At 41.7% G+C, this 19976-nt stretch overlaps 1 protein-coding gene across 4 annotated transcripts in view; it reads left to right on the top strand.

The window, feature by feature from the left end:
• The window catches only part of Lrrc28 (leucine rich repeat containing 28), a 121143-nt gene that overhangs the window by 30707 nt on the left and 70460 nt on the right, over positions 1 to 19976 (top strand). The gene's annotated exons all lie outside the window — the stretch shown is intronic.

The raw sequence follows: 19976 nt of genomic DNA, 5'->3' as shown, positions 1-19976 counted from the left end.
TTGTGGTAGTCAGGATGACTTGGTGGAGTTGGTTCTGCCCTAAACCTTTAAGTGTGTTTCAGGGATCAGACTCCTTTTGCAGCAACCACTCTTAGCTGCTGATTTATCTCCCCGGCCCTAATATACAAAATAACAGATTTTGTTGTGACTCTTCTTCTTCTTCTTCTTCTTCTTCTTCTTTTCTTTTTTTTTTTTTTTTTTTTTAGTTAGCCACAGGTTTTGAGACATCCTCATTCATATGTATCATTATGTTCTTACTGTCCCTACTCTCTCCCTCCCACTCTGCTTAGCTCCCTCCTCCCTTCTGTGGGGTCCTTTCTGTCTCTTCATATATTTCTTTACCTCTCTTACCCTAAAGTGTATGCTGCCTGTGTGTGCTTTCTTTCGCTGAGGACGGCTATGAGTAGCATTTATGCTCTTGCATACATCAGTACTTTTTTATTTCAAAGTAGTATTCCATAAGTATTCAGTTCCTCTTGATAAGCATATATTTTTTTTCAAATGTTGCTGTTCATATGAATAAAGCTAATAGAACATAACAGAACAAGGCTTTTCGTGGACATACATTTCTTTGAGGTAAAATATTTCAAGAATGAAAAAGTTGTTGCTTCATGGGGTAGATGTACATTTAACTTTATAGGCCACTTCTCAGCAGTCTTCAGAGTGACCATCTCAGTTCTCCTCCTGGGGCAGTGTGCAGGAGGCTCCTGACCCCGCCTCCTAGTATGGGCCTGTGTGCTTCTCCTGCTTATTTTTAGCAATGCTACTGGCTATAAAAATAGTTGTTTTATTTTGAATTTAGTTTGTATTTTTCTCTTGCCTGAGAATGACAAGAACCTCTCCTTTGATTTGCAGGAGAGAGCTTCCTGCTTTACATGCTGGTGACTGGCTTTCTCAGTTGCTGAGAAAATTTCTTCCATCACTAATGCTGCCTCTTCTCCCTGTCCCATGAGAGTTCTTCCTGCTGCCCCACCATGGCCTGTGTTGGCTTCTCTGTACTCTGAAGATTTTTTGCCTCACAGAAATTTATCTTGGCTTTCTTATCATCTCCAACCCCAGTTTTCCCTAGCTGAAAGCTTCAAGTATCTTGGGAAAATTGTATCTGTGTGTGTGTGTGTGTGTGTGTGTGTGTGTGTGTGTCTGTCTGTCTGTCTGTCTGTGTCTGTCTGTCTGTCTGGACTGATTTTTTTTTGGTAGCTTTTGTCTGCGGCAGATTCCTTTACCTCCCCTTCTTTGAGTCAGGGAATAGCAGCTGGGATTCTCTTTTCTTTTAAAATGGACTTGTCACTTATTGGAATAGGCTTGGATAATTGTGACGTCATTGCCAGTGAATTTTAGGAGCTATGATTATGTGGCATATTCAGCTTTTGTTGGTTGTTATTGAGAACAGTGATCTATTACGACTTTTCTATATATTTTTTATTAAAATTTCGTGAGCATGGGTATTTTGCCTCCATGTATATATCTGTGTGCCACATTTATGTGGTGCCTCTGGAAGCCAGAAGGCGGCACTGGATCCCCTAGGACTGGAGTGATGGCTATGAGCCTCCATGTGAATGCTGAGGCTAGAATCCAGGTCCTTTGAAGAGCAGCTAGTGCTCATAACTGCTGAGCCATGGCTCCAGCCCCTCTTAACTTTATTTTACAGTTCAGTGCATGTGTGTGTCTATGTGGGGGTGTGACCATGTATTTGCAGGTGCCGGTGGGGTCCAGAAGAGGATGTCAGACCCTCTGGAGCTAGAGTTACAGGCGGTTGCGAACCACCTAACTTGCATGCCAGGAACTGAACTTGGACCCTTTGTAAGAACACTACATGCCTTTAAGCGCTGAGTCATCTCTTCACCCAAATTTTTAAATTTTTTATTTAAAACCCTTTTGGCTGTGTGTGTGTGTGTGCGCGTGGCTACATGCATGCATGCATGCATGCATGTGTTTGTGTGTGTGTGTGTTTGCTTGCCAAAGCACGTGATGGTTGGAGGACAACTGGAGGAAATGGATTCTTTCATTACACATGTAGGTCCCAGGGATCAAACTCATGGCACCAGACTTCCTGGCAAGCACCTTTACCCAGTGAGCCATCTCGCCAGCCCAATGTCTGTATCTTGAAGTTGCCCTTCCCACAACTGGCCACCATAGGTTGTGGCTCTTCTGTGGGTCCTATCTGTTTTCCTGTGGGTTACTTGCATATGTTTCCTTGTTGCATCTTATTTCCTGTGATAGCTTTTCTCTAGGGCTCACATTTTGCTGCTGTACTGCTCAGGAGGCACAGTTCTCATTTATGTCAGGGTGACTTGATGTTGCCTTTCATAATTCTGTATACGTCTTTCATTGGTGCTCTTAGATCACCTGCTTTATTTCTGTGTGTGTTAGAATGTACACAGCTCTTAATTCTTTTCTCTGGATGTCTTTGTGCTATTTGCATTTCTCTTTCACATGAAGCACTGCTTTCACTCTCTCTTGTAGCACATGTCTATGGAGGGACAGTGAGCCATCTTGGGGGTTTGTTTACTTGCTTGAAAAAGTTATCTTTGATTTTTCTGACTTTGGAATTCTGAGTTGGCTAGGTTTCTTTGAGGGTGACTTTCCATTTTCCCCCATCCTCCACTGAGTATGGTAAAAAGTGTCTTGTAATTTATGCCATTGCTTCCATGTCTCTCATGGCTTTTACTGTTGCTGCATGCAGGTACTTTTTTCATTATCTTTGGTATCATAGTTTGTGATGTATCTCAATGTAGATTTTAATAATAATTATTGTTCTTGGGTGTTTTTTTTTTTAATTCCCAGTATCGGAAGTTATCCATCATTTCTTCAAATATTTTTCTGCATCACATTCCCTCCTTGTGGAACTGTGGTACAAGCCAGATTGTTTGTTAATTTTCTACATGTCTCTAGAACGTTGTTCTTTATTGTGGATAAATTGTTTGCTAATGTTTTAGCTAAAATGGAATTATATCACTTTTCCCCCTTCCTTCCTTTTCCCCATGTCCCCTCTCAAAGGGGTATATAATAGTCTCTTCTTCTTTGATTTTTAGTATTTCTCTCTGTCTCTTTCTCTCTCTCTCTCACACGTACACATGCACACAAGCATATACCTAACTATACCCTGTAAGTCCATTTTTGTTGATAATGTGCCTATGGTTTCAGGGTTGACCACTGTGCATTGGACAATAAATAAGGGGGCTTGTTCTTGGGGGGGGTAATTCTTCTCCTCCTAGCAGTCATTAGTTGCCTATAGTTCTTTGTCTATGGTGGGACTCCATGAGCTTTTCCATCATCCACATTAGCATGTCCATTGATATTGCCATTGTTCAGATCTTGTTTGTACAGTCATGTCCAGGAGAAACTGATTCACAGCCAACTTCCTGGTGTTCTGGTTCTTATAATATTTCTGGCCCCTCTTCTGGAATTGTACCCTGAGCCATAGGCACAGGAGCTGTTATGTAGATGTTTTATCCATTGGGGCTGGGTTGCCCATGATCTGTTGATCTCTGCATTGTATCCAGTTATGGAATTCTGTGATGGTTTCCACTTGTGGAAAGAGAGGCTACACTTACCTGTAGCTATAAGGATAAGATGTACAGTGTAGTGTAAGGCATCATGCTGGTCTAGCAAAGGGGTGGTAGTACAGTCTTTTGGTGTAAATTGGGTGGCATGTATTAGCTTGTTTTCTACCACTGACACTGCGCTCTGTGGCCTGCTGTTCTGCTCCCCTCCTTTAGTCTTCACAGATGCTATACGGAAAACTGCCATTTTTGATCAGCAACAAGTTTGTTGTGGTTCCAGAGGTTATGAAGTCTAGAATCCAAGTGCTAGAAGATAATATATTTTGAAATTCTAGAAAACCTAAATGAAATTTAAATGACTCATCACTAGAAAGAAAGGCTTCGTATATCTTTATTTCAATCCCCCCTTTTCATATAAATACAGTGACTAGAAAATGGTGTGTGGCATTGTGGGAAACATCCCAGTGTCATTGTTTTCAGTGGTCACAGTGACCTTGCCCTTGTAGAGATTGTATAGAGTATAAAAATAAGTAATGATGTGGCGGAAAAGGTTACTGCTAGGGTTTTCTCCTTTGAAGATGGTGGAACTGAGAAAGATTAAATACAGTCTTAACTCCTAGGACTCTATTCTCTGTTTCAGATATAGAAAAATACTGCTACCTATAGACCCAGTGTGGATGATGTCCCCAGGCCAGGCTTGGAGATTATGTAAATAATAAAGCACATCCATAAGATAAAAAAAATCCAAGTGCTACAAATTCAGTGTCTGGGAAAGGCTGCTGCCTAGTCTGTAGGCAGAGTGGTATCTTCTCACAACTTTTACATGGTTGAAGAGGCAAGGGTCTCTGAGGTCTCATCCTTTTCATGAGGCCTTTGCCCTCCAAAGCTGATGTCTTCCCCTGGCCTCCCTTTCCAGTCATATTGGTGAAGGGGTTTTAACATGAAATTTGAGGGACATGAACATTCAGACCATGTCCCATTTTTCAGTATTTTTTGCAGTTTTTTCTTCTTGGATTCCCGTTTCTGCATTTCCCGGGTGTTTTGTTTGCCTGAAACTCTCCTCTTTTCCTCTTCCTCTTTGTGATGCTGGCCTGTTTGTGGTCTGCTTCCTTGTTCCATGGCCTCGAATGCGCCTGTTGGTGGAGGTCCAGGCTCATCATGGACCTCATCTCTCGTTTCCCTTGTTTCAAAGATTGTAGTTTAGTGCTGCATGGTCATTGCTTCAAAACACATATGAATCATTATGAAGAGAAATATTACACAATGACAAATAAAGTATTATCAGGGGAAAGCTCACATCAGTGCAAGTCCACTTGCCAAATACTTTGTGATTGTGTAAAGACCACAAGGGCCAGTGTTACTGGACAAAACAGGAAAGCTAACTAATGCTTGATACTATTGTGACCATCAGTTCCCTAGAACTCCCATGGGAGAAGGCATGGTGACAAACCACAGAAAATGACCAGGAGCCTAAAAAGATGCTGCTTACATCTGCCTTGTAAATCACACTTAAAAAAAAAAAAAAAAAAAAAAAAGCTTTAATCTTTAAAAAGCTATTTTGCATACCAAAAAAGGAAGGGCTTTTTAGCTCAAATTAAGAACATGAAGGGATAGTACTTTAGTGGCTAAAAGCATGTACAAGCACAGATGTGTCCTTCATGTAGTCAGCACACAGAGCTATGTTTTTCATGTGACCAGCACATAGCTATGCCCTTCGTGTAACCAGTGCAATTTTTTCCTGAAAGTCATCCTTCATGTGTGATTTTTTTTTTCCATAAAGTTATTTTTTTTCCAGTTGCCCCTGTTGCTTCATTGAGCTACTTCTTTTTAGGGTGCTCCTGTTGCTACCCACGCAGCCTTGAATTCCATGCTCACTAGTCTCTGGAGGCAGATGATTGACCTTTGCAGAGGTCATAGAAGCAGTGCTCAACCCTCTGGGCTCCCTGTTACTTGATGTTCTGTTGGTTGAGTTTTATTGACACAGACTAACTAAGTGTGGCACGGGCTGACAGATTGTGGCAGGTGCCTCATTGATTCTGCAGAGGCATGGCTTCTACCCTGTAGTTGTAGCCCTGGTTACATGGGCTCCACCTCTGATTCCTGCATTAATTAACTTTTATAAGATTGCTAAGTGGCCTAGGAATGGAACACTGGATCCTAGCAATTCATTATCTATCCCATTGAGCTTCCTAGCAATCAACTCAGAGGCAGCTCTTCTTGAAATCTCAGAACACAGAGTGCCATATTATGCCTGTAGGCCCCTGGGATCTCATCTCTTTACCCCACATTGCCTCCCTCAGTACACTGTACATTATCACAGGCAGTGGTTCCTCCTCCCACCTCTTTGATGTCGAAAACACATCTGAGAAACGGTTCCCCTAAGAAGCAATCCTCCAGTGTCACCAGGCCCCACATGTGTGGCCAACGAGGTATGTCTGTTGACTCACTTGGGAGACCTCCTGTTTTTCTTGCTTTACCAGATACGTACATGATGCGTGTGCATATCAACCCTGAGAGGTACTGGGGAAAGTGCACCCAACGACACAGAATGGAGTCTGGGCTCAAGCTGCAAAGGACAGAATATTTTACCATCTCTTCCAAAGAAGAGATGGGACAGACAGGAGAGAGAAGAATTGGGTGGAGTAGGATAGCTAGTTGTTATTTCAGTTGAGAGCTGAGAAAAAGTTGACTGTTTCAACAATAGCAGGACAAGGGACAACAAGGGGCAGTCTTGTCTTTCCCAGCCTGCCAGAATGACCACTTACCTAACAAGTTGTCTGTCTTAAGGTCACAGCGAGAGCTTGTGCTTTGAGTGGCCTTTATAGACTCACAGCGTGAGGTACGTCAGTACTTCAGTAGCAAACACCTCATAGAATAAGTAGGTATAAGCTTTATGCAAATATTTTAGGTGTTTATGTAAAATTATCTTAGTATGCCAGGTTAAATGAAACACATAACTTTCTCAGAAAAACATGGCCAAAAGCAGAGGACAAAAATGGATGTTAAAATTCTTCTAAAAGGAGAAAAAATGTTTTATTTTCTAGGCTGTGAATCCTTCTCAGTGTGAAATACAGAAAATACTCCTTTTTAGGAAAGGTGTGAAGGGAAATGGTGAAAAACTTGCCAAATGTCTGAACAACAAAAGTTCATTGTGATGTTTTTTTTTTTTTTTTTTTTTTTTTTAAGTTAATTTAAAAAGGCAAGAGAAGCAAAGTTTAGTGCTGCTGGCCAAGGTACACTGAGTTCATGCTTAAGGACCATTCCTCTGTGAAGCATCAGGACAGCTAGAGTCATGGAGTCTCTGCACTCAGTGCTCTGGCTGTCTGCAAACAGTTGTTAGACCCGAGCTTTCTCAGGCTGGATGCTATGTAGGGACTTCAGCGATGCTGCCCCAGTCGGTGAAGGGAGGCTAAGAAGGCGGGCGCAGAGGTTAAGAGCACTGGCTGCTCTTCCAAAGGTCCTGAGTTCAATTCCCAGCAACCACATGGTGGCTCACAGCCATCTATAATGAGATCTGGTGCTCTCTTGTGGCCTGAAGGTGTACATGCAGACAGAACATTGTATACATAATATAAATAAATAAATCCTTAAAAAAAAAAAAAAAAGAAGGCGGGTCCAAGCTCAGGGACCACGCTGGCCTGTGAGTGGTTTGCAGAAGCATGCCCGTCTGCTAGTTAGCACCAAGCGCTGCTTCCAAAGTTCCTCAGACTTGTTGTTTCCTTAGTGAACTGTAAAAGCAGTTGTGTTTGCTGTAATAGAAGCTTATACTGGGTTAAGCTTATAGATGCTTAAGCTATAACCGTTTTTAAATGTTGAAATCCAAGAAGTCAGAATATTTTTAACTGCTTGGTGAATATAGATGTGTTTTTAATCTTCTGGGGGTGAATTTTCTTAGGCCCAACCTGTTGACAAGCCCTCAGACAGGGAGTTCATTTTGTACCTAAATCAGCTTTCAGTATTTTAGACGTGGCGTGGAGCAATTGCCATCAAATCTTTTGATGTTTTGGCAACACTTGTATCATTTTTATTATAAAGCACTTTCAGGTATTAAACACAGTTTTCCTATGTTAGTAGTGTTATGAATATTGTATTTTTTAACCAGGTTCTGGGAACGAAGCACATTTTGGCACCTAAGCAAGGATTATGTTTTCATATTGTGATAGCTTGTCAATTTGACACAGTCTGGATTACAGCGGAGACAGCCATCATGGGATTATCTGGTCGGGCTGTGAGTTTATGTTGGTTACATTAGCTGAGGTGAGAGGCCCCACCCACTGTGGTGACTAGCCAGCACTAGCATGCATGCATTCCTGCACTGCTGCCTGCTTCTGACTGTGGATGCAGAATGACTAGCTGCTGCCAGTTCCTGCTGCCAGGGCCTCCTGCACTGCTGGATGCTAACTTGGAATTGTGAGCCAGATAAACCCTTTCTCCTGTCAGTTACTTTCCTCAGGATGTTTTATCAACAGGGAATAAAACCTAGATGCATAGTTATCGTATAACAGTTATTGTATTGATGGTAATCAACAACAGAAAGTTGATTTTTCTGCCTTGATGTTAATATACAACTGTTAGTGATATTGCTGGAAAATTAGTTTCATGTTAAACTTTATAACTGGTAGCATATGGATTAAGTGCAAAAATACATATGTCTTTAAAAGAAATGTTTTCAGTATGTAAAACAATAAGCTTTATATCCTATTTAGTATTTGAACATTATTTGAAGTGTAAGTGTTGCTTTATTTCATCTGCAAATTGAGTCTTAACCCTGTTAAAGGTTTTAATTTAAATCTGATGATTATTCTGTAAGTGATTTTATGGTTAATGATTGTTTTAATGAATGAAAAGCCTCACAATTTGCCAAGGAGCCGATGTAATGAGAAGCAATTACAGAAACGCGGTTTGATATTGCTTCTTAACAGCCCTCCCCACATGCGTAACAGTTGGCATTGACATTCTCTGCTTAATCTTTGAAATCAACGTCTTCATCAGATGCTTTGATCTTAAAGCAGACTTAGTTTTCTTTGTGCATTTGTTTGTATATTTAAAAAAAAACACCAAATCTTGGTGTCAAGACTCTTGCCTGTGATGGCAAGGAAAGGCCTCAGAGATGAATGTCCTTATGTGGTAACAAATACCAGGAGTTAGTTATATATTTCCTCTGCTTCTTGACCGAATCTGCCAGTATCCCTTAATCTAGAGAATAATGAAAGCTGGCATCTTGCTATAGTTTGAGTTTGGAATGTCTCCCCACAGTTTTCTTGGGCTGAGGATTTGGCCTCCAGTTTCTGGTTCTCTTGGGAGGCGGGAGAAACCTGGGGAGACCTAGCTGAGGGAGTAAGTTCGTGGAGGCACATCTTTGAGGGGTGTATCTTGTCCCCAGTCCCATCCCCTCTCTTGTTCCCAGCTGCCAGGAGGCGAGCAGCTTTGTTGAACCGCATGCTCCCTGCCACGATGCTTGGCCAGCCATGGCACGGAAATGGCTCAGCGTCATGACCATGGATGGAGTGAAGCTGCTTCTACCATGGCCTGAATGAGTTTTTCGCTTTCAAGCTGATTTCTTTTCCAATGTATTTCACAACAGTGAACACACAGACCTTTTTAGTGACATTCCCCTCCTCACCCCCCCCCCATGGTTTGAGGAGAGGAGGGTCCGTCCGTTCAGAGGTATTCTGTGTCCTCTTTACTTGTGAGTGGGATTCTGTGGCATTATTAAAGCTGCATTTTACATAGATCAAATCTCTCAGTTATCAACTGTCTAAGAACTATATCAGATCTGGTAGCGTGACTCAGCAGATATGGGTACTTGCCTGATTTCCTATATTTGATATATTTGCTATTTCCTGTATAGTACCATGATAGCCTGAGTTCATTGCCCAGGATCTACATGCTGGAGGGAGAGAACGGGTGCCCACAGATTGCCTTCCGATTGCTATATGTATACTGGGGAACATATGTCCGCACATAGGCACACAGACAAATAAATGTACCAATTTTAAGTATAAGGAAAAAGTAATGTTTTAACTTTTTTGTTTTGTGGCTCTTACTATAAATAAACAAGTTTCATGAATCAGTGCTTGCTTTTACCTTTTTGTGCTTAAGAATCTTTTCTAGAATGCCATGGCCGTGATGCCTTATCTACTGTTGTTGGCTTGCTTTGGATGGACGATGACATTGTTTTTGAGCATTATCCATAGAGCTATTTAAGTTTGCCATACTTGAAATTCCATGGAACTATGTACTGTAAATGTTTAATAAAATAAATACCTGTAAAATTAATGTGACTTGGAGTCTGGGAGTGTAGGTCAGTGTTTGAATGTTCGCCTTGCCTGTGGGTTTAATTCCCAGCATTGCCTCTCCCTCCAACTTCATGTTTTTCCATCCCTGCTTTTCTTTTCCTGTATGGCAGAGAGATTTTTAACCCATGGATTCTGATAGCCCTTTCCCACTACAATTCAACATCACATCATAAATAGCACAACAAGAAATAAAACCCTAATTTCTATTCCCAGCACATTATCTATAGCTAATTTATAGCCTGGCATCTATACGGTTCTTTTCTCTGTAGAAGACGTTGGATAGTCTTTTTAGTAATATTTTGTTGAACTTATGTCAATACCAGTAGTTTTGTTCCTGGCATGAGTTAGTTATTAATTTTTTTCCTATTGATTTTAATAACTTGATTGAGGTAGCATATATTTACTATAAAACACACCATTTTAAACATGTAGCTAATAAGTTTTTGAAAATACACACAGGTTAAGAATCCTCACTACAGTCTAGCACAAACATTTCTGTGAGTTTCCAGTTCCATAGTGCCTGTTGGCTGCCAGGCCCTGTTCCCACCCAGCCAACCGCTGGTCTTGCATTCTGTTTCTGTAGTTTTGGCTTCTTCAGAAATGTCACCTGGAGTCAGGTGACATGTGGCATTTCTGCGTGATGACTCACCTAGCACAGTGTGTGTACGTGTGCGTTGTCATGGAACGTGAGCTTCACTAGTTTGTTACTTTTCACTTCCAAGTAGTATTTTTTTTAGTACGCACTAGTCATGTTTTGTTTATCCATCAGTTGATTGATAACTTAGATGGTTTACACTTGAGGCTGTTACAAATAATGTTGCTGTGAACATTTGTAAACAAGGTCTGGTGGACATATGTTTTCCTTTCTCTTTCACAAATACCTGAGTAGAATTGCCAGGTTATGTGGCAAGTGGATTTTTAACTAGAAGAAAATTTTAAACTGTTTTTCCGAAGTGGCTGGGCCATTTACATGCCTGCTAGCAATGTTGAAGGTTCTGGTTCTTTTTTATTCCTGTTAACATTTGGTACATTCAGTCTTTAATTAAAGTTCCACTGGCCATTTGGTAGCATCTTTTTGCAGCTTTGATTTGCATTTTATTATTAATTTTAAAATTATTTTTATTTTATTTATTTTATTATTATTATAAAGTATTTAATGTGTCTATTTGCTATTTTTTTTAGCAAAGTATTTATTTCATTTTTGTTTTGTTTTCTTTTTGAGACCGGGTTTCTCTGTGTAATAGCCTGGGCTAGCCTTGAACCCACAAAAATCCACCTACCTTTGCCTCCCAAGTACTGGGATTAAAGGCGTGCACCACTGTGCCTGGCTTTATTTCAGATATTTAACCATTATTTTTGTTCTTTTTAAATCATTTTTTACCTGCATGTGGAGTCCTTTTTTATTTTATTTTTTCTGAATCATGGTTTCTCTGTGTAGCCTTTGCTGTCTTGGACTCGCTTTGTAGATCTGGCTGGCCTTGAGCTCAAAGTGATCCACCTGCCTCAGCCTCCCTGAGTGCTGGGATCACAGGTGTGTGCTGCTGCACCCAGCTGCGTGTGGAGTCTTAATCTTGGCCTTGGAAGCGTCCCTCCAACAGTCTTTATCTCATTCTCTGAGGAATAGTCTCTCAGTCAAAGCCAGAGCACCTGCTAAGACTGGTCTCACTAGCCAGCTAGCTCCAGGTATCTCTCTGCCTAGACAGGCGTTACAAGTGACCTGCCACACCCACCTCCATGCCTATGGGCTGAGCTCTTCATCTGCTGAGCCATTTCACAGCCCCTGGTTGTTTGTGTTCTTGATTATTGCATTGTTAGGTTGCTATGTATATTCTGAAGTTCTGTATTCATTTGGTTTTAGAATAGCATTTGTACAAAAAAGGGTGTTTGTGGTTCCCACACAGCTGAAGACTTTAAATGTGATGAAGTTTTATTTAGCTCATTAATAAAGTTGATAAGGTGTTATAACTATTTCAAAGGAAAATCTACAACATGGAAAAAGTAGAGATGAATGATATTAAAATTACACTCAGTACCAGCACCAGAGTCGGCTTTCTCTATGGGGCCAGTGGGCCAAAGGGCCGTCCTTCCACCAGAGGGAATATACACATGTGCTTGTAAACAAAAGGATGTTATATTGTTGTCAGTCATCTATAACGTGGAGTGGTAAGATTGCCTTCATAGAATCCAAGTCAACCTGGAAGGATGGAGGAAGAGACCAAATCTGAGGTTGTAAATTAGCTTTTGCTGGAGCACACCCATGCCCATTCTCATACATACTGTCCTCTATGGCTGCTTTTGTGCTGAGACAGAGTTGTTTCATAGTTTGCAAAAATTAAAATGCTTATTAAATGGCCCTTAATCAAGTGTGCTGGCCAGTATTCTTGCCTGTATAAAATACTCTTGCCTGCATAAAATATTCTTGCCTTTGTCAGGTAGATGACCTGGAAATGATTTTTTTCACTTAGTCTTTGGTAGTTTGTGTTTATATTGTAATGATGTTTTTGTTTAAAAGAACAGGTATTTAAAATTTTAATGATGCCAAATTACCAAATTTCTATTTTGTAGATTGTATAATTGATGGCACAGTTAAGAAATGTTTGCCTTGTCTTCTTCTGTGGCCTGGTAATACTGCTTCCCCCTCAGAGGGAGGTAATTAAAGAGCAGGCCAATCAGTTCATGTCAGAGACAGTCCCTGTTCCTATTACAATGGAACCCACTTGGATACTGAACTGTCATGGGCTACATCTGTGCAGGGTTCTTAGATTATCTCCATGCATAGTCCTTGGTTGGAATATCAGTCTCAGGAAAGACCTCTGTGCTCAGATTTGTTGGTTCTGTTGCTCTCCTTGTGGAGTTCCTGTCCTCTTCAGATCTACTGTTTCCCACTTCTTTCATAAGATTCCATGCACTCTGCCCAAAGGTTACCCATAAGTCTCAGCATCTACATTGATAGTCTTCAGGGCAGAGCTTTTCAGAGGTCCTCTGTGTCAGGCTCCTGACTTGTTCCCTCTTTTCTCCTTCTTCTGATGTCCAGCCTCTTTGCCTTTCTGGATAGCCACTCCTGATGAGACCTAATTGACTAGGATCAGAAGGAAGGGAAAGAAGTCCTCCCCTATCAGTGGACTTGGGGAGGGGCATGCATGCAGAGGATGGAGGAAGGGAGGGAGGGATTGGGACGGGAGGAGAGAGAGAACCACAGGGGGGATACAAAGTGAATAAAGTGTAATTAATAAAGAAAAAAAGTTAAAAAAACTAAAATAAAATATTCTAACAGGGTAAGTCAAAAACAAAACAAAACAAACAAACAAACAAAAAAAGAAATGTTTGCCAAAATCTGGGTCACAAAATACCATATTCTGTAAGTCAATGTAGTTTTATCTCTTTCAAGTATGTCTATGACCCATTTCAAATTAATTACTGGGAATACTGTAGGTAAGGGTTGAGGCTTTGTTTGGGTTTTTGTTTATTTTAACATACAGTATATTTAGCTAGTCTAGCTCAATTTGTTGAAAAGGCTATATTTTGTCAAATGTTGGTTTTTCTGCCAAATGTTGGTCATCCATCAGCAGAGAGGTTTAATTGTGGAAACCATTCTGTTCCTGTACTCTGCAGTGCCTTGTGCCTGATTACATAGCTTTAAAGTGGAGGTTTTAATGAGGCAGTTAAAGATGTCCAACTTTTTTCTTTTTTGGTTTTCTTTTGAATCTTTTTGGTTTGGTTGGTTGGTTGGTTTTTGTTTTGTTTTTAGAGACAGGGTTTCTCTGTGTAGCCTTAGCTGTCCTGGACTTGCATAAAGCTGGCCTCAAACTCACAGAGATGCACCCACCTCTGCCTCCCCAAGTGCTGGGATCACAGGTGTGCACCACCACACCCAGCCCCTGAGACTTGTTAAGATTTATTTTTACTTTGTGTGTGTGAGTGTTTGCTTACATGTAGTAGTGTACCATGTGTGTGCCTCGTGCCTCCGAAGCCAGGAAGGCATTGGATCTCCTGAATGACAGACTGTTGGATGATTCCCTGTTGAGAACTGAAACCCTGTCCTCCACAAGGACAGCAAATGCTCCTAACTGCTGAGCTGTCTCTCCAGACCCTCATTTTTTCTTTTCTGACAATTCATTCACATTTCTTCACGCGTGCGTGAGTACTATGAAAAAGATGAGGCTTCGGCCCTAAAGGACCTTTTATCAAAGTGGTCTACAGAGACCATTACACTACTCGCTATAATTTTAATCACCCAGTCCATTTCTCGTTTTTATTTATCTAAGCATTTGATCTGGCCTCTCATTTTCTTGTGCCTGCACAACAGCACAGCTTTTCGCAATAGCACAGGGCCAGCAATGGAATAGATTAGGGAGGCCTAACCTGGTCTCATGGCCTCTAGTTCTGAGGGACAGCACAGACTTCAGATGGAAGGGCCCAGTCCCTTCCCATGGGCCAGCATGTCTTGCTTTTCACGAATGGCCAGATTGTAGGGATGGCAGCTGAGTGACGCAAGCAACAGGCTCTGGCTTTGGGAACATGCCGGGTCACTTCAGTCAATTTTGAAGTTCTGTAGATGTCAAGTTCATCAGAGTTGTAGGTGAACCATGCTAAACCATCAGGAATTGGAGAACTACTTTGTTGTCCTAGAAGGTGAGTCCGAAGTGTTCACAGTGACTAGTCTTTGAGGGCTTCTTACCACACTCAGACGGTGTCAGTCTTCTGTAATTTCTAAATCTGGGTTTAAATACATAAACCATGAAAAATGGACTGCATAGCAAATACATACTTAATTTTTTTTTATTTCACAGAACTTAAGTATAATAAATAGGGTTCTGAAATTTCAGAATGTTTAACAGTGTTTATAAGGGAAATATTTTCAGATGTTCTTGGAACTAAAATTCTCCCAAACACCTTCAGAATTCAGGCTTTTAGCGCTTGATAAACTATAAAGGTGATTTTAAAAATAGTTTGGGGAATGCTAATTAATAACTATGGTCCTTTTTATAACCTTGTAATATGCTGATTAGAGACCAGTAAAAGTTGGGAAGAGGAAAATTATATATTTTTCTCTCAATATTTTTGTCATTTATAAAGTGACTGTTTTTGAAACCCTTGTCTGTGTTTTTCAAGCCTCCCTGGTGGCTCTACCCTGCTTCTTAAGCTGAATTCTACACACACTATGCCTGTCTTTGTGAGGCTGTGATGGACCTCACCTGTCTTTTCCACTGCTCGGGAACACATGGTGGTATTCTGGCATCCACTGTTGAGACGTTGAGCCTCCGTGCTGGCTGTTTCCAAAGAACACTCTGTTAAAATGCTTGGATTTCTCTCTCTCTCTCTCTCTTTCTTTCTCTCTCTCTGTCTCTCTCTCTCTGTCTCTCATTTAATTATTTCTAGTATTGCTCCTTATTAGGCTAAATTACTTTGGTATCTCTAATTAAAAATTAAATATCTTCTAATGATCTGGCTTTTAAGGAGACTTGCAAGCTAATGATGCCCAGCCTTTTTAGTTTGTTGTTGGCCCAGACATTGCCTACTTTAGTTTCCTAATTTAGTAACAGAACTAAAACTATTCAAGACCTGGCAGGTTTGGTATGCAGGCTCCCAGCCAGGAAGCGTGGGTTTCTTAAGCAAATGGACGCTTGGGGATTTGAGGAAAACACAGCTTATGTTACATGAGCTCTGCACTTCACAAATCCCTGACTATTTAAAGGAACTCAGCTAAGCTGCTGCCACATACACCAAGCCTGTTTTGTTAAAACACACATAAAATGATAGTTTCCTTTTCCAAACTTAAATTGCCTTTCGTACTTGTGTTCTTAATTTCTCATAAGTAATAGGTAGAAATTAGTTGTTAGTTTTATTCAGTGATTATTTTTGTTGTATTTTTTTGAGATAGGGTTTCTCTGTGTATCCCCGGCTGTCCTAGACCTCTCTAGACCAGGCTGGCCTCGAACTCTGGGGTTAAAGGTGTGCTCTGCGATGCCCCGCCAGCGATTATTTTCTCCTGTCTGAGACCCTTCACAGAGGTTGGGTGATCTTATACCTGCTGTCTGACCTGTACGAGGAGTTCTGACTCTTAACATTTGACTCTGGAGGCCTGGCATTGAGGTGCACACCCTTAATCCAAACACTTGGAACACAGAGGTAGGCTAACCAGCTCTACAGAGTGAGACCTGAGTGGGACTGCAGCAGTTTTACTGGCTGACTGCTTGCCTGGGACACACTGATCTTCTTTGGTCCAGTGCCTTTGAGTTTGTGAGAAGAGTCTTAGAACTTGAGTTTTGGCTTGCTGCTCTTCTCTGGCCTCTCTTGTTACATGTGAGGAGGCCAGCTGTGTATCTGCTTATAAACACCGGAGTTGAATTATTATGAAGTAAATTTCCTTAATAAAGAATTTATTTTATCTCTTGTAAGGCAACATTGGTCTCAGTGAGGAATGGATGAAAAAAAAAAAAAAAAAAAAAGGAAAGGAAAGACCATGACTGCTCCTAGGTATGGTGGAGGAGAAAGCTCACTGCAGATACGAGGGAGAGCATAGACACAGGCACGTCTGGGAGAATCCAGAGTGGACATGACCAGGCTGAGCTGGGCTGCAGAGGGAGAGAGGAGGGAACGAGTAGAGAGGGTACCGAGATGCAGCAGCCATGACACCAACGGTAAAAAAGGGACAGGTAACCAAAATATCTGGATTCTCAGGGTAAAGGGCGACTCAGCCACTGGGCTGGAGAGTGGGAGGGTTGGGGAGAGAGCCGGGTATGGCATCCATACCCTGTAACGGGTAGGGACTGAGGGATGCTGGGAGAATCTAGAGGCCAGGCGTGCTTTGATATGTTAAATAGGCACATCAGCCATTTTTCTGGGGTTTGAAACTACAAAGGAACACAACTGATTTTTTTATTTGTTCATTTATTTATTTATTTGGTTTTTCAATACAAAGTTTCTCTGTGTAGCCTTGGCTGTCCTGGAGCTCTCTGTAGATCAGACTGGTCTTGAACTCACAGAGATCCACCTGCACCTGGCTCCCGAGTGCTGGAATTAAAGGTGTGTACCGCCGCTACCACCCAGCCACAAGTGATCTGAATACTTGCTTAAGTAGTCAAATTCCATCTGCTTCAGGGTTAATACAATCCCCCATCCAGAAGAGTAAATAATAGTATTAAGCATCACAAATTTCTTGAAACTTTTTAGCTGCATTTATGTATTTGTTTTTGTTTTGGAGGGGACGGCACCTACTTGCTGTGGTGCATGTTTGGAAATCAGAGGACAACCTGAGTGCTGGGGATTGAACTCAGGCCCTCAGGCCTGATGGCAAGTAACCTTTACCTGCTGGGCCATAATGGGTCCAACACCACAAATTTCTTGACCAAAATTGCTGATCTGTAAAATAATAATTTGGAACCAGTGATATGGTTGGAATGAAAAAAAACTAAGTCCTGAAAATTGTCCTCTGACCTCTCAGCTGACATGCCATGGCATTTGTATACCCAAATGCATATATATATATATATATAGGTATACACATAATAAATGAATAAATGAGTGATGTAAACAAATTTAAAATGGTTCTTAAAATTATCTGTTCAACTCTTGTGAATATCTGACTAAGGCAGTGTGGTGGTTTAATAGGTATGGCCCCCATAGATTCATGTGTTTGAATGTTTGGCCCATAAGGGGTAGCACTGTTAGGAGGTGTGGCCTTGTTGGAGTAGGCATGGCCTTGTTGGAGGATGTGTTGCTGTGGGGGCAGCCTTTGAGGTCTTCTATGCTCAAGCTACACCTAGTAAGTCTCCTCCTGGCTGCCTGCTGCTAAGATGTAGAATTCTCAGCTCCTTCTCCTGCACCATGTGTGCCTGGATGCTGCCATGTTTCTAGCCATGACAATAATGGACTGAACCTCTGAGACGAACCCAGCCCCAATTAAATGTTTTCACTTATAAGAGTTGCCATTCTCATGGTGTCTCTTCACAGCAATGAAACCCTAAGGCAGGCAGGCAGGCAGATGCAGAAGGGTTAGTGACCTAAAAGGCTCAGGTGCACTGAGGAACTCTGGACAGGAACCTTGACAAGGCCACCTTGGTAACATCTGCAGGCAGTAAGGAGCTGAGCAGCTGCTGACGCGGTCACTTACCAACCTCCACTGGGATTTACCACTCTGAGGCTGCAGGGGAACAGACCTGAGGATGGAATCTTCCACCCCGTAAGTTCCCTTTCCCGCCAAGCTCTCCACGCTTTGGCACAGTCTGCAGTTACGCAAAGACACTGCTGCCCTTTGTCATTCTGACCACAATTGAGGTCAGTTTTCTTTATTTTCACATTGCCTTTCTCAGTCCCACTCTGACAGTATAGAACCAGAGATTCTGCTCACTCCTTTTTGCTGTTTTGAATCATGGAGGTTCGGGTGTGGCAGTGCCGGTGCCCATGAAGTCTAGAGGGCAGCTGAGGATGCCTTTCCTGTGGAGCAGTTCACCTTATTTAGTCAGTCAGGTTTCGGTGGCATGTAGTTCACCAAGAAGGCTAAACTGGCTGGCCCGTGACTCCATCTTTCTGTCCTTCTGTCCCCATACTGGGTTACATATGTGCACTGCTGTGGCTCCAGGCTTAGGCCCTCGCGCTTGCGCAACAAGCAATTTACTAGCTGAGATGTCTCCTTCCTTCCTGTCACACAGGAAAGCATAAGAGTGTAGGCTCAGTGAAATTACCTTTTTCCTTCCTGTATTCTTTTGCCTCTTGGTTTATTTGTATGCTCCTAGAATCCACACGCCATGAGGCTGGCTTGTGGCTGCTCTGATAACCTCCATTCCCCGGGCTTTCCTGATAAGAGGACCCTTGTTTCTCCAAGGAGCGGTCAGGAAATAAACACCACTTCCTAAACAAAATCGGCAAAAAGAGATTTTACAGCCGAAGAGCTTCAAGGTGCAATTTACCATACTTGCTAATAAAAGGTCTTCGTATATTTGATGTTGGTCCTTATGGACTAGACAATGGAGTGGGAAGCCATGGAGGATTTTGGGCTCAGGATATGGTCTCATGAGGTTCAGAAAAAACCACTGAGGTGACTGTTGTAAAATAGGATCCAAGCACTAACGCTGGAAGACGAGTTAGCAAGCCAGTTGGGAGATGGTGGTAGCTTCCAAGCAGGGCAGAATCGCTGGGAAACGGAATTGCAATGTAGCACTTTAGAGTCTTCACGAACCTCCTTATTCTCCTTAGCCCAGTGGGAGGCTTTATCCTTGATTATGTGTAATGAATCTCAAGCACCGAGGAGCTGTAAACCTTCCATGGGGGTTAGTAAGATAGAATCAAGAACAGGATCTTCCAATTCTCTGTCCAGGGCCTTCTCCAGCCTGTCAGCAGACATACGTAGTCTTTGAAAACTGTTTGATAGAGTGTTTTATACTATCAAAAGAGAAAGAAAATGTTGTACTAGTTTTTAGTATTCCTTTAGTTATTGTCTATTAGTGGCTAAAGACAACAACCCAGTTTATTATCTTAGGTCCTCAGGGCGTGCAGCCAAGCACAAGTTAACCAGCTCTCCTTAGAAGTCTCCACCAAGCTGCACTTGAGGGAAGAGTGGCCTAGGCTGTGGACCCAACCGAGGCTCAGCTGCAGAAGGAGCCAGTTTTACTGCAGATTCTTTAATACTCTGTATTGTACTTCAGAATGGAACAAAAATAGCTGAATTCATGTAGGGGGATTGACTATATTTTGCTACATTAGCCATGTAGTAAAGGAGTTCTTGACTGTTTTTGCCCATCAGCAAACAGTTTCGTTAAAAAAAAAAAATGATCTTTTTCTTGAGGTTTGGGGACTGTCATTCCAAATCTTACCACTGCTTTAAAGTTCATCCTGCTCATCCCATTCTCTGCCACTTTAGTATCCAGGAGGTTTTACCAGATGCTGTCCTCATGGCTGCCATGGACCAGCATCCTAAGTGAGCTTCACTGTAGCCATGCTCAATTCCACTTTCTTGTCTACTATATAGGCTCATGCTCATCTTTTGTAGATTGTTTGCTTGCTGAATTATCAAAATTAATTGTAGAAGGTTCAGAAAATACAGCTACTTCCTCAACAGTGCTCTGAATCTGTCAGTTTTTCTAGATTATGCCCTAGCTTGTGTCATTATTCTGAAATAGTCTTCCTTTTTGTGAATGTGTCTTTGGAAAACTTTTGGGTTCTCTCTTCCACACTT

This window comes from Meriones unguiculatus, chromosome 14 (genome assembly GCF_030254825.1).
Source record: "Meriones unguiculatus strain TT.TT164.6M chromosome 14, Bangor_MerUng_6.1, whole genome shotgun sequence".
Classification (NCBI taxonomy): domain Eukaryota; kingdom Metazoa; phylum Chordata; class Mammalia; order Rodentia; family Muridae; genus Meriones; species Meriones unguiculatus.
Note: the sequence above shows the minus strand (reverse complement) of the source record. Positions and strands in the feature narration are given on the sequence as shown.